Source organism: Salvelinus namaycush, unplaced genomic scaffold (genome assembly GCF_016432855.1).
Source record: "Salvelinus namaycush isolate Seneca unplaced genomic scaffold, SaNama_1.0 Scaffold669, whole genome shotgun sequence".
Classification (NCBI taxonomy): Eukaryota; Metazoa; Chordata; class Actinopteri; order Salmoniformes; family Salmonidae; genus Salvelinus; species Salvelinus namaycush.
Genome location: NW_024061385.1, coordinates 8,162 through 23,869, shown reverse-complemented (window position 1 = coordinate 23,869; position 15,708 = coordinate 8,162). Strand labels below are relative to the sequence as shown.

Genomic DNA, 15,708 nt, shown 5'->3' with positions numbered 1-15,708 from the left:
CCCTCTGAAGAACTGAACAGCCCTATAACCCTCTGAAGAACTGAACAGTCCTATAACCCTCTGAAGAACTGAACAGCCCTGTAACCCTCTGAAGAACTGAACAGCCCTGTAACCCTCTGAAGAACTGAACAGTCCTGTACCCCTCTGAAGAACTGAACAGCCCTGTAACCCTCTGAAGAACTGAACAGTCCTATAACCCTCTGAAGAACTGAACAGTCCTCTAACCCTCTGAAGACCTGAACAGTCCTATAACCCTCTGAAGAACTGAACAGCCCTGTGCCCTCTGAAGAACTGAACAGCCCTGTGCCCTCTGAAGAACTGAACAGCCCTATAACCCTCTGAAGAACTGAACAGCCCTCTAACCGTCTGAAGAACTGAACAGTCCTATAACCCTCTGAAGAACTGAACAGTCCTATAACCCTCTGAAGAACTGAACAGTCCTGTACCCCTCTGAATAACTGAACAGCCCTGTACCCCTCTGAAGAACTGAACAGCCCTGTACCCATCTGAAGAACTGAACAGCCCTATAACCCTCTGAAGAGCTGAACAGCCCTGTAACCCTCTGAAGAACTGAACAGTCCTGTAACCCTCTGAAGAACTGAACAGCCCTCTAACCCTCTGAAGAACTGAACAGCCCTCTAACCCTCTGAAGAACTGAACAGTCCTATAACCCTCTGAAGAACTGAACAGTCCTGTACCCCTCTGAAGAACTGAACAGCCCTATAACCCTCTGAAGAACTGAACAGTCCTATAACCCTCTGAAGAACTGAACAGTCCTATAACCCTCTGAAGAACTGAACAGCCCTGTAACCCTCTGAAGAACTGAACAGCCCTGTAACCCTCTGAAGAACTGAACAGCCCTGTACCCCTCTGAAGAACTGAACAGCCCTATAACCCTCTGAAGAACTGAACAGTCCTATAACCCTCTGAAGAACTGAACAGTCCTCTAACCCTCTGAAGAACTGAACAGTCCTATAACCCTCTGAAGAACTGAACAGCCCTGTGCCCTCTGAAGAACTGAACAGCCCTGTGCCCTCTGAAGAACTGAACAGCCCTATAACCCTCTGAAGAACTGAACAGCCCTATAACCCTCTGAAGAACTGAACAGCCCTATAACCCTCTGAAGAACTGAACAGCCCTATAACCCTCTGAAGAACTGAACAGTCCTATAACCCTCTGAAGAACTGAACAGCCCTATAACCCTCTGAAGAACTGAACAGCCCTATAACCCTCTGAAGAACTGAACAGTCCTATAACCCTCTGAAGAACTGAACAGCCCTATAACCCTCTGAAGAACTGAACAGCCCTATAACCCTCTGAAGAACTGAACAGTCCTATAACCCTCTGAAGAACTGAACAGCCCTATAACCCTCTGAAGAACTGAACAGTCCTATAACCCTCTGAAGAACTGAACAGCCCTCTATCCGTCTGAAGAACTGAACAGTCCTATAACCCTCTGAAGAACTGAACAGCCCTATAACCCTCTGAAGAACTGAACAGCCCTGTACCCCTCTGAAGAACTGAACAGCCCTCTAACCCTCTGAAGAACTGAACAGTCCTATAACCCTCTGAAGAACTGAACAGTCCTGTACCCCTCTGAATAACTGAACAGCCCTTTACCCCTCTGAAGAACTGAACAGCCCTGTACCCATCTGAAGAACTGAACAGCCCTATAATCCTCTGAAGAGCTGAACAGCCCTGTAACCCTCTGAAGAACTGAACAGTCCTGTAACCCTCTGAAGAACTGAACAGCCCTCTAACCCTCTGAAGAACTAAACAGCCCTCTAACCCTCTGAAGAACTGAACAGCCCTATAACCCTCTGAAGAACTGAACAGTCCTGTACCCCTCTGAAGAACTGAACAGCCCTATAACCCTCTGAAGAACTGAACAGTCCTATAACCCTCTGAAGAACTGAACAGTCCTATAACCCTCTGAAGAACTGAACAGTCCTATAACCCTCTGAAGAGCTGAACAGTCCTGTACCCCTCTGAAGAACTGAACAGTCCTGTAACCCTCTGAAGAACTGAACAGTCCTCTAACCCTCTGAAGAACTGAACAGCCCTATAACCCTCTGAAGAACTGAACAGTCCTATAACCCTCTGAAGAACTGAACAGCCCTATAACCCTCTGAAGAACTGAACAGTCCTATAACCCTCTGAAGAACTGAACAGCCCTATAACCCTCTGAAGAACTGAACAGTCCTATAACCCTCTGAAGAGCTGAACAGTCCTGTACCCCTCTGAAGAACTGAACAGTCCTATAACCCTCTGAAGAACTGAACAGCCCTATAACCCTCTGAAGAACTGAACAGTCCTATAACCCTCTGAAGAACTGAACAGCCCTATAACCCTCTGAAGAACTGAACAGTCCTGTACCCCTCTGAAGAACTGAACAGTCCTGTAACCCTCTGAAGAACTGAACAGTCCTCTAACCCTCTGAAGAACTGAACAGCCCTATAACCCTCTGAAGAACTGAACAGTCCTATAACCCTCTGAAGAACTGAACAGTCCTATAACCCTCTGAAGAACTGAACAGTCCTATAACCCTCTGAAGAACTGAACAGCCCTATAACCTTCTGAAGAACTGAACAGTCCTATAACCCTCTGAAGAGCTGAACAGTCCTGTACCCCTCTGAAGAACTGAACAGTCCTATAACCCTCTGAAGAACTGAACAGCCCTATAACCCTCTGAAGAACTGAACAGTCCTATAACCCTCTGAAGAACTGAACAGCCCTATAACCCTCTGAAGAACTGAACAGTCCTATAACCCTCTGAAGAACTGAACAGCCCTATAACCCTCTGAAGAACTGAACAGCCCTATAACCCTCTGAAGAACTGAACAGTCCTGTAACCCTCTGAAGAACTGAACAGTCCTATAACCCTCTGAAGAACTGAACAGTCCTATAACCCTCTGAAGAACTGAACAGTCCTATAACCCTCTGAAGAACTGAACAGTCCTGTACCCCTCCTAATAACTGAACAGTCCTATAACCCTCTGAAGAACTGAACAGCCCTATAACCCTCTGAAGAACTGAACAGTCCTATAACCCTCTGAAGAACTGAACAGTCCTCTAACCCTCTGAAGAACTGAACAGCCCTATAACCCTCTGAAGAACTGAACAGTCCTATAACCCTCTGAAGAACTGAACAGTCCTCTAACCCTCTGAAGAACTGAACAGTCCTATAACCCTCTGAAGAACTGAACAGTCCTTTAACCCTCTGAAGAACTGAACAGCCCTCTAAGCCTCTGAAGAACTGAACAGTCCTATAACCCTCTGAAGAACTGAACAGTCCTTTAACCCTCTGAAGAACTGAACAGTCCTGTACCCCTCTGAAGAACTGAACAGTCCTGTACCCCTCTGAAGAACTGAACAGTCCTATAACCCTCTGAAGAACTGAACAGTCCTGTACCCCTCTGAATAACTGAACAGTCCTATAACCCTCTGAAGAACTGAAAGAACCTAAATGTCTCAATATTTTCTACTTTCATTTATAATTGGCTCATTCATTCCCCCTCCTCTCCTCTGTAACTATTTCCCAGGTCAATGCTGTAAATATTAATATGTTCATAGGTTGTAAAATAAGTGTTAAAATATATATGTAATGACAGAAATAACCTTAAGATGTCTGAGGAATCTTCATATTATATATATACACTGCTCAAAAAAATAAAGGGAACACTAAAATAACACATCCTAGATCTGAATGAATGAAATATTCTTATTAAATACTTTTTTCTTTACATCGTTGAATGTGCTGACAACAAAATCACACAAAAATTATCAATGGAAATCAAATTTATCAACCCATGGAGGTCTGGATTTGGAGTCACACTCAAAATTAAAGTGGAAAACCACACTACAGGCTGATCCAACTTTGATGTAATGTCCTTAAAACAAGTCAAAATGAGGCTCAGTAGTGTGTGTGGCCTCCACGTGCCTGTATGACCTCCCTACAACGCCTGGGCATGCTCCTGATGAGGTGGCGGATGGTCTCCTGAGGGATCTCCTCCCAGACCTGGACTAAAGCATCTGCCAACTCCTGGACAGTCTGTGGTGCAACGTGGCGTTGGTGGATGGAGCGAGACATGATGTCCCAGATGTGCTGAATTGGATTCAGGTCTGGGGAACGGGCGGGCCAGTCCATAGCATCAATGCCTTCCTCTTGCAGGAACTGCTGACACACTCCAGCCACATGAGGTCTAGCATTGTCTTGCATTAGGAGGAACCCAGGGCCAACCGCACCAGCATATGGTCTCACAAGGGGTCTGAGGATCTCATCTCGGTACCTAATGGCAGTCAGGCTACCTCTGGCGAGCACATGGAGGGCTGTGCGGCCCCCCAAAGAAATGCCACCCCACTCCATGACTGACCCACCGCCAAACCGGTCATGCTGGAGGATGTTGCAGGCAGCAGAACGTTCTCCACGGCGTCTCCAGACTCTGTCACGTCTGTCACATGTGCTCAGTGTGAACCTGCTTTCATCTGTGAAGAGCACAGGGCGCCAGTGGCGAATTTGCCAATCTTGGTGTTCTCTGGCAAATGCCAAACGTCCTGCACGGTGTTGGGCTGTAAGCACAACCCCCACCTGTGGACGTCGGGCCCTCATACCACCCTCGTGGAGTCTGTTTCTGACCGTTTGAGCAGACACATGCACATTTGTGGCCTGCTGGAGGTCATTTTGCAGGGCTCTGGCAGTGCTCCTCCTGCCCCTCCTTGCACAAAGGCGGAGGTAGCGGTCCTGCTGCTGGGTTGTTGCCCTACTACGGCCTCCTCCACGTCTCCTGATGTACTGGCCTGTCTCCTGGTAGCGCCTCCATGCTCTGGACACTACGCTGACAGACACAGCAAACCTTCTTGCCACAGCTCGCATTGATGTCCCATCCTGGATGAGCTGCACTACCTGAGCCACTTGTGTGGGTTGTAGACTCCATCTCATGCTACCACTAGAGTGAGAGCACCGCCAGCATTCAAAAGTGACCAAAACATCAGCCAGGAAGCATAGGAACTGAGAAGTGGTCTGTGGTCACCACCTGCAGAACCACTCCTTTATTGGGGGTGTCTTGCTAATTGCCTATAATTTCCACCTGTTGTCTATTCCATTTGCACAACAGCATGTGAAATTTATTGTCAATCAGTGTTGCTTCCTAAGTGTACAGTTTGATTTCACAGAAGTGTGATTGACTTGGAGTTACATTGTGTTGTTTAAGTGTTCCCTTTATTTTTTTGAGCAGAGTATATATATATATGTGTGTGTGTGTGTGTGTGTGTGTGTGTGTGTGTGTGTGTGTGTGTGTGTGTGTGTGTGTGTGTGTGTGTGTGTGTGTGTGTGTGTGTGTGTGTGTGTGTGTGTGTGTGTGTGTGTGATCCGCAGGGTGATTCTGGAGGTCCTCTCCTGTATAATGGTGTGGCAGTTGGGGTCACTTCAAATGGAGGGAAGAAGTGTGGATCCAGCAAGAAGCCTGGTTTATACACCACCATCTCCCACTACAGCCAGTGGATAGACAAGACCATGACTCAATAGAAGCCTGGTTTATACACCACCATCTCCCACAACAGCCAGTGGATAGACAAGACCATGACTCAATAGAAGTCTGGTTTATACACCACCATCTCCCACTACAGCCAGTGGATAGACAGGACCATGACTCAATAGAAGCCTGGTTTATACACCACCATCTCCCACTACAGCCAGTTGATAGACAAGACCATGACTCAATAGAAGCCTGGTTTATACACCACCATCTCCCACAACAGCCAGTGGATAGACAAGACCATGACTCAATAGAAGTCTGGTTTATACACCACCATCTCCCACTACAGCCAGTGGATAGACAGGACCATGACTCAATAGAAGCCTGGTTTATACACCACCATCTCCCACTACAGCCAGTGGATAGACAAGACCATGACTCAATAGAAGCCTGGTTTATACACCACCATCTCCCACTACAGCCAGTGGATAGACGGGTCCATGACTCAATAGAAGCCTGGTTTTGTAACGTCCTGACCAGAGTTCTTATGTGTTTTGCTTGTTTAGTGTTGGTCAGGACGTGAGCTGGGTGGGAATTCTATGTTGTGTGTCTAGTTCGTCTGTTTCTATGTTCAGCCTGATATGGTTCTCAATCAGAGACAGCTGTCAATCGTTGTCCCTGATTGAGAATCATATATAGGTGGCTTGTTTTGTGTTGGGGATTGTGGGTGGTTGTTTCCTGTCTTTGTGTTTTGTCTGCACCAGCAAGGACTGTGACGGTTAGTGTGTTTTGTCAGTTTGTATCGTGTTTTTGTTTTGTCCTATTAAATTTCATTATGTCTAATTACCACGCTGCACATTGGTCCTCTGATCCTTCTCGCCTCTCCTCGTCTGAGGAGGAGGACGAAGTAGACTGCCGTTACAGAACCACCCACCAAACCCGGATCAAGCAGCGTGAGAACGGGCAGCAGCGACAGCAGCAGCGGTACCAGGAGGAATGGTCATGGGAGCAAATATTGAACGGAGAAGGACCCTGGGCTAAGGTTGGAGAATATCGCCGCTCTCGGGAAGAGATGGAGGCAGCTAAAGCCCAGGAGCGGTGGTATGAGGAGGCAGCACGGAAGCGTGGCTGGAAGCCCGTGAAGAAACCCCAAAAATTATTGGGGGGGGGGGCTAAAGGGTAGTGTGGCGAAGGTAGGTAGGAAACCTGCGCCCACTTCCCATGCTTACCGTGGAGAGCGGGAGTACGGGCAGACACCGTGTTATACGGAAGAGCGCACGGTGTCTCCTGTACGGGTGCATAGCCCGGTGCGGGTTATTCCACCTCCCCGCACTGGGCGGGCTAGAGTGAGCATTGAGCCAAGTGCCATGAAGCCGGCTCTACATATCTGGCCTCCAGTACGTCTCCTCGGGCCGGTGTACATGGCACCAGCCTTACGCATGGTGTCCCCGGTTCGCCAACACAGCCCAGTGCGGGTTATTCCACCTCCCCGCACTGGACGGGCTACGGGGAGCATGCAACCAGGTAAGGTTGGGCAGGCTCAGTGCTCAAGGGAGCCAGTACGCCTGCACGGTCCGGTATATCCGGCGCTACCTTCCCGCTCCAGCCCAGTACCACCAGTGCCTACACCACGCACCAGGCTTCCAGTGCGTCTCCAGAGCCCTGTTCCTCCTCCACGCACTCTCCCTGTGGTGCGTGTCTCCAGCCCAGTACCTCCAGTTCCGGCACCACGCACCAAGCCTCCTGTGCGTCTCCAGAGCCCTGTACGCACTGTGCCTTCTCCCCGCACTCGCCCTGAGGTGCGTGCCCTCAGCCCGGTACCACCAGTGCCGGTACCACGCACCAGGCCTATAGTGCGCATCGAGAGTCCAGTGTGCCCTGTTCCTGCTCCCCGCACTAGCCTTGAGGTGCGTGTCTCCAGTCCGGTACCATCAGTTCCGGCACCACGCACCAGGCCTACAGTGCGCCTCAGCAGGTCAGAGTCAGCCGTCTGCCCAACGCCGCCTGCACTGCTCGTCTGTCCAGCTCCGTCTGAGCTGCCTGCCTGCCCAGCGCCGTCTGAACTGCCTGCACTGCTCGTCTGCTCAACGCCGCCTGCACTGCTCGTCTGTCCAGCCACATCTGAGCTGCCTGCCTGCCCAGCGCCGTCTGAACTGCCTGCACTGCTCGTCTGCTCAACGCCGCCTGCACTGCTCGTCTGCCCAGCGCCGTCTGAGCTGCCTGCACTGCCTGCCTGCCCAGCGCCGTCTGAACTGCCTGCACTGCTCGTCTGCTCAACGCCGCCTGCACTGCTCGTCTGTCCAGCGCCGTCTGAGCTGCCTGCCTGCCCAGCGCCGTCTGAACTGCCTGCGCTGCTCGTCTGCTCAATGCCGCCTGCACTGCTCGTCTGCCCAGCGCCGTCTGAGCTGCCTGCACTGCCTGCCTGCCCAGCACCATCTGAGCCATCCGTCTGCCCAGCGCCGTCTGAGCCATCCGTCTGCCCAGCGCCATCTGAGCCATCCGTCTGCCCAGCGCCGTCTGAGCCATCCGTCTGCCCAGCGCCGTCTGAGCCATCCGTCTGCCCAGCGCCGTCTGAGCCATCTGTCTACCTAGCGCCATCTGAGCCATCTGTCTGCCCAGCGCCATCTGAGTCATCCGTCTGCCACGAGCCATTAGAGCCGCCCGTCTGTCCCGAGCCATTAGAGCCGTCCGTCAGTCAGGAGCCGCTAGAGCCGTCCGTCAGTCAGGAGCTGCCAGAGCCGCCAGCCAGTCAGGAGCTGCCAGAGCCGCCAGCCAGTCAGGAGCTGCCAGAGACGCCAGCCAGTCAGGAGCTGCCAGAGACGCCAGCCAGTCAGGAGCTGCCAGAGACGCCAGCCAGTCAGGAGCTGCCAGAGACGCCAGCCAGTCAGGAGCTGCCAGAGACGCCAGCCAGTCAGGAGCTGCCAGAGCCGCCAGACAGTCATGAGCTGCCCTACAGTCATGAGCTGCCCTCCAGTCATGAGCTGCCCTACAGTCATGAGCTGCCCTCCAGTCATGAGCTGCCCTACAGTCATGAGCTGCCCTACAGTCATGAGCTGCCCTACAGTCATGAGCTGCCCTACAGTCATGAGCTGCCCTCCAGTCATGAGCTGCCCTCCAGTCATGAGCTGCCCTCCAGTCATGAGCTGCCCTCCAGTCATGAGCTGCCACCCAGTCTGGAGCTGCCACCCAGTCCGGAGCTGCCACCCAGTCCGGAGCTGCCACTCAGTCCGGAGCTGCCACTCAGTCCGGAGCTGCCACTCAGTCCGGAGCTGCCATTCAGTCCGGAGCTGCCATTCAGTCCGGAGCTGTCATTCAGTCCGGAGCTGCCATTCGTCCTGAGCTGCCTCTCTGTCCGGAGTTGCCCCTCTGTCCTGAGCTACCTCTCTGTCCTGAGCTACCTCTCTGTCCTGAGCTACCTCTCTGTCCTGAGCTACCTCTCTGTCCTGAGCTACCTCCTAAATCATGTGGGGGCCTTGGGGAGGATTCTTAGGCCAAGGTCGTGGGCGAGGGTCGCCACTCAAAGGACGCTAAGGAGGGGGACAAAGACAGTGGTGGAGTGGTGTCCTCGTCCACCGCCGGAGCCGCCACTGCGGACAGATGCCCACCCAGACCCTCCCCTTGAGTTTTAGGGGTGCGTTCGGAGTCCGCACCTCAGGGGGGGGGGGTACTGTAACGTCCGGACCAGAGTTCTTATGTGTTTTGCTTGTTTAGTGTTGGTCAGGACGTGAGCTGGGTGGGAATTCTATGTTGTGTGTCTAGTTCGTCTGTTTCTATGTTCAGCCTGATATGGTTCTCAATCAGAGACAGCTGTCAATCGTTGTCCCTGATTGAGAATCATATATAGGTGGCTTGTTTTGTGTTGGGGATTGTGGGTGGTTGTTTCCTGTCTTTGTGTTTTGTCTGCACCAGCAAGGACTGTGACGGTTAGTGTGTTTTGTCAGTTTGTATCGTGTTTTTGTTTTGTCCTATTAAATTTCATTATGTCTAATTACCACGCTGCACATTGGTCCTCTGATCCTTCTCGCCTCTCCTCGTCTGAGGAGGAGGACGAAGTAGACTGCCGTTACAGGTTTATACACCACCATCTCCAACTACAGCCAGTGGATAGACAGGACCATGACTCAATAGAAGCCTGGTTTATACACCACCATCTCCCACTACAGCCAGTGGATAGACAGGACCATGACTCAATAGAAGCCTGGTTTATACACCACCATCTCCCACTACAGCCAGTGGATAGACAAGACCATGACTCAATAGAAGCCTGGTTTATACACCACCATCTCCCACTACAGCCAGTGGATAGACAGGACCATGACTCAATAGAAGCCTGGTTTATACACCACCATCTCCCACTACAGCCAGTGGATAGACAAGCCCATGACTCAATAGAAGCCTGGTTTATACACCACCATCTCCCACTACAGCCAGTGGATAGACAGGACCATGACTCAATAGAAGCCTGGTTTATACACCACCATCTCCCACTACAGCCAGTGGATAGACAAGACCATGACTCAATAGAAGCCTGGTTTATATACCACCATCTCCCACTACAGCCAGTGGATAGACGGGTCCATGACTCAATAGAAGCCTGGTTTATACACCACCATCTCCCACTACAGCCAGTGGATAGACGGGTCCATGACTCAATAGAAGCCTGGTTTATACACCACCATCTCCAACTACAGCCAGTGGATAGACAGGACCATGACTCAATAGAAGCCTGGTTTATACACCACCATCTCCCACTACAGCCAGTGGATAGACAAGACCATGACTCAATAGAAGCCTGGTTTATACACCACCACCTCCCACTACAGCCGGTGGATAGACGGGTCCATGACTCAATAGAAGCCTGGTTTATACACCACCATCTCCAACTACAGCCGGTGGATAGACAGGACCATGACTCAATAGAAGCCTGGTTTATACACCACCATCTCCCACTACAGCCAGTGGATAGACAAGACCATGACTCAATAGAAGCCTGGTTTATACACCACCACCTCCCACTACAGCCAGTGGATAGACAGGACCATGACTCAATAGAAGCCTGGTTTATACACCACCACCTCCCACTACAGCCAGTGGATAGACAGGACCATGACTCAATAGAAGCCTGGTTTATACACCACCATCTCCCACTACAGCCAGTGGATAGACAAGACCATGACTCAATAGAAGCCTGGTTTATACACCACCATCTCCCACTACAGCCAGTGGATAGACAAGACCATGACTCAATAGAAGCCTGGTTTATACACCACCATCTCCCACTACAGCCAGTGGATAGACAAGACCATGACTCAATAGAAGCCTGGTTTATACACCACCATCTCCCACTACAGCCAGTGGATAGACAGGACCATGACTCAATAGAAGCCTGGTTTATACACCACCATCTCCCACTACAGCCAGTGGATGGACAGCACCATGACTCAATAGAAGCCTGGTTTATACACCACCATCTCCCACTACAGCCGGTGGATAGACAAGACCATGACTCAATAGAAGCCTGGTTTATACACCACCATCTCCCACTACAGCCAGTGGATAGACAATACCATGACTCAATAGAAGCCTGGTTTATACACCACCATCTCCCACTACAGCCAGTGGATAGACAAGACCATGACTCAATAGAAGCCTGGTTTATACACCACCATCTCCCACTACAGCCAGTGGATAGACAAGACCATGACTCAATAGAAGCCTGGTTTATACACCACCATCTCCCACTACAGCCAGTGGATAGACAAGCCCATGACTCAATAGAAGCCTGGTTTATACACCACCATCTCCCACAACAGGCAGTGGATAGACAAGACCATGACTCAATAGAAGCCTGGTTTATACACCACCATCTCCCACTACAGCCAGTGGATAGACAAGACCATGACTCAATAGAAGCCTGGTTTATACACCACCATCTCCCACTACAGCCAGTGGATAGACAAGACCATGACTCAATAGAAGCCTGGTTTATACACCACCATCTCCCACTACAGCCAGTGGATAGACAGGACCATGACTCAATAGAAGCCTGGTTTATACACCACCATCTCCCACTACAGCCGGTGGATAGACAAGACCATGACTCAATAGAAGCCTGGTTTATACACCACCATCTCCCACTACAGCCGGTGGATAGACAAGACCATGACTCAATAGAAGCCTGGTTTATACACCACCATCTCCCACTACAGCCGGTGGATAGACAAGACCATGACTCAATAGAAGCCTGGTTTATACACCACCATCTCCCACTACAGCCAGTGGATAGACAAGACCATGACTCAATAGAAGCCTGGTTTATACACCACCATCTCCCACTACAGCCAGTGGATAGACAAGACCATGACTCAACAGAAGCCTGGTTTATACACCACCATCTCCCACTACAGCCAGTGGATAGACAAGACCATGACTCAGTAGAAGCCTTCTTTATACACCACCATCTCCCACTACAGCCAGTGGATAGACAAGACCATGACTCAATAGAAGCCTGGTTTATACACCACCATCTCCCACTACAGCCAGTGGATAGACAGGACCATGACTCAATAGAAGCCTGGTTTATACACCACCATCTCCCACTACAGCCAGTGGATAGACAGGACCATGACTCAATAGAAGCCTGGTTTATACACCACCATCTCCCACTACAGCCAGTGGATAGACAAGACCATGACTCAATAGAAGCCTGGTTTATACACCACCATCTCCCACTACAGCCAGTGGATAGACAAGACCATGACTCAATAGAAGCCTGGTTTATACACCACCATCTCCCACTACAGCCAGTGGATAGACAAGACCATGACTCAATAGAAGCCTGGTTTATACAACACCATCTCCCACTACAGCCAGTGGATAGACAAGACCATGACTCAATAGAAGCCTGGTTTACACACCACCATCTCCCACTACAGCCAGTGGATAGACAGGACCATGACTCAATAGAAGCCTGGTTTATACACCACCATCTGGTGTATAAACCAGGCAGGACCAATAGAAGAATGTTGTGTCCCAAATGGCATTGTATTCCATATGTAGTGCACTAATTTTGACAAGGCCTTATAAGGACCATGGCTTAGTAACATAGTAAAACAATATTCATTATATTATACCACTTTATGAAACATATAATCATTCCTCATGTAAAAATCACCCCAATAAACCAAACACATGAATCAATGAAGTCATTGTATTGTTGTGTAAATGTTTCAATCTAACATGTTTTGAGCAAATATACTGTGAAAAGTTCAAACATTGTGTGACATGTGCAAGCAGAACTAAAACCATGCATACACTATGGTTGTATCTATAATAATGCCGCTGGAAGGGATGGGTGCCGTTTTACTGGCCCCTCACCAACACCGCTATTTGGTTCGTTTTTTCACTATGTTTGTAACGTATTTTGTACATAATGACTACCAACCCGTAGCACTCACATCTGTAGCCATGAAGTGCTTTGAAAGGTTGGTCATGGCTCACATCAACACCATTATCCCAGAAACCCTAGACCCACTCCAATTTGCATACCGCCCCAACAGATCCACAGATGATGCAATCTCCATTCCACTCCACACTGGCCTTTCCCACCTGGACAAAAGGAACACCTACGTGAGAATGCTGTTCATTAACTACAGCTCAACGTTCAACACCGTCGTGCCCTCAAAGCTCATCACTAAGCTAAGGACCATGGGACTAAACACCTCCCTCTGTAACTGGGTCCTGGACTTCCTGATGGGCCGCCCCCAGGTGGTAAGGGTAGGTAACAACACATCCGCCACGCTGATCCTCAACACGAGGGACCCTCAACACGAGGGACCCTCAGATGTGCGTGCTCAGTCCCCTCCTGTACTCCCTGTTCATCCACGACTGCGTGGCCAAACATGACTCCAACACCATCATTAAGATTGCTGATGACACAACAGAGGTAGGCCTGACACTATGACACTACTCACTGACAACTATGAGACAACCTATAGGGAGGAGGTTAGAGACCTGGCCGTGTGGTGCCAGAATAACAACCTCTCCCTCAATGTGAGGAAGACAAAGGAGATAATCGTGGACTATAGAAAAAGGAGGCTCCCATTAATATCGATGGGCCTGAAGTAGAGTGGGTCGAGGATTTCATGTTCCTTTGTGTCACCAACGAGCCTTTGTGGTCCAAACACATCAAGGCAGTTGTTAAGAGGGCACAACAACACCTTTTCCCCCGCAGGAAACTGAAAAGATTTGGCATGGGTCCCCAGATCCTCAAAGTTCTACAGCTGCACCATCAAGAGCATCCTGACCGGTTGCATCACCGCCTGGGTATGGCAACTGCTCGGCATCTGAGGGTAAGGCGCTACGGTAGTAGCATACGGCCCTGTACATCACATCACATTTTTATTTATTTTTTTATTTCACCATTATTTAACCAGGTAGGCTAGTTGAGAACAAGTTCTCATTTGCAACTGCGACCTGGCCAAGATAAAGCATAGCAATTCGACACATACAACAACACAGAGTTACACATGGAGTAAAACAAACATACAGTCGATAATACAGTAGGAAAGGTCTATATACAGCATGTGCAAATGAGGTAGGATAAGAGAGGTAAGGCAATAAATAGGCCATGGTGGCAAAGTAATTACAATATAACAATTAAACACTGGAATGGTAGATGTGCAAAAGATGAATGTGCAAGTAGAGATACTGGGGTGCAAAGGAGCAAGATAAATAAATAAATACAGTATGGGGATTAGGTAGGTAGATAGATGGGCTGTTTACAGATGGGCTATGTACAGGTGCAATGATCTGTGAGCTGCTCTGACAGCTGGTGCTTAAAGCTAGTGAGGGAGATATGAGTCTCCAGCTTCAGTGATTTTTGCAGTTCGTTCCAGTCATTGGCAGCAGAGAACTGGAAGGAAAGACGACCAAAGGAGGAATTGGCTTTGGGGGTGACCAGAGAGATATACCTGCTGGAGTGCGTGCTATTAGTGGGTGCTGCTATGGTGACCAGTGAGCTGAGATAAGGCGGGGCTTTACCTAGCAGAGACTTGTAGATAACCTGTAGCCAGTGGGTTTGGCGACGAGTATGAAGCGAGGGCCAACCAACAAGAGCGTACAGGTCGCAGTGGTGGGTAGTATATGGGGCTTTGGTGACAAAACAGATGGCACTGTGATAGACTGCATCCAATTTGCTGAGTAGAATGTTGGAGGCAATTTTATAGATGACATCACCGAAGTCGAGGATCGGTAAGATGGTCAGTTTTACGAGGGTATGTTTGGCAGCATGAGTGAAGGATGCTTTGTTGCGATATAGGATGCCGATTCTAGATTTAATTTTGGATTGGAGATGCTTAATGTGAGTCTGGAAGGAGAGTTTACAGTCTAACCAGACACCTAGGTATTTGTAGTTGTCCACGTATTCTAAGTCAGAGCCGTCCAGAGTAGTGATGCTGGACTGGCGAGCAGGTGCAGGCAGTGATCGATTGAATAGCATGCATTTAGTTTTACTTGCTTTTAAGAGCAGTTGGAGGCCACGGAAGGAGAGTTGTATGGCATTGAAGCTCGTCTGGAGGTTAGGTAACACAGTGTCCAAAGAGGGGCCAGAAGTATACAGAAGGGTGTCGTCTGCGTAGAGGTGGATCAGAGAATCACCAGCAGCAAGAGCAACATCATTGATGTATACAGAGAAGAGAGTCGGGCCGAGGATTGAACCCTGTGGCACCCCATAGAGACTGCCAGAGGTCCGGACAACAGGCCCTCCGATTATACACACTGAACTCTATCAGAGAAGTAGTTGGTAAACCAGGCGAGGCAATCATTTGAGAAACCAAGGCTGTCGAGTCTGCCAATAAGAATGTGGTGATTGACAGAGTCGAAAGCCTTGGCCAGGTCGAAGAATAAGGCTGCACAGTAATGTCTCTTATCGATGGCGGTTATGATGTAGTTTAGGACCTTGAGCGTGGCTGAGGTGCACCCATGACCAGCTCTGAAACCAGATTGCATAGTGGAGAAGTTACGGTGGGATTCGAAATGGTCGGTAATCTGTTTGTTAACTTGGCTTTCAAAGACTTTAGAAAGGCAGGGTAGGATAGATATAGGTCTGGTGCAGTTTGGGTCTAGAGTGTCTCCCCCTTTGAAGAGGTGGATGACCGCGGCAGCATTCCAATCGTTGGGAATCTCAGACGATACGAAAGAGAGGTTGAACAGTCTAGTAATAGGGGTTGCAACA

At 49.7% G+C, this 15,708-nt stretch overlaps 1 long non-coding RNA gene across 1 annotated transcript; it reads left to right on the top strand.

The window, feature by feature from the left end:
- The first annotated feature begins 5,756 nt into the window (after positions 1 to 5,756).
- On the top strand, positions 5,757 to 10,012 carry LOC120042388. The gene is made up of 2 exons (XR_005476091.1): positions 5,757 to 5,993; positions 9,544 to 10,012. It is a non-coding gene; the product is annotated as an uncharacterized LOC120042388 (long non-coding RNA).
- Positions 10,013 to 15,708: the final 5,696 nt, after the last annotated feature.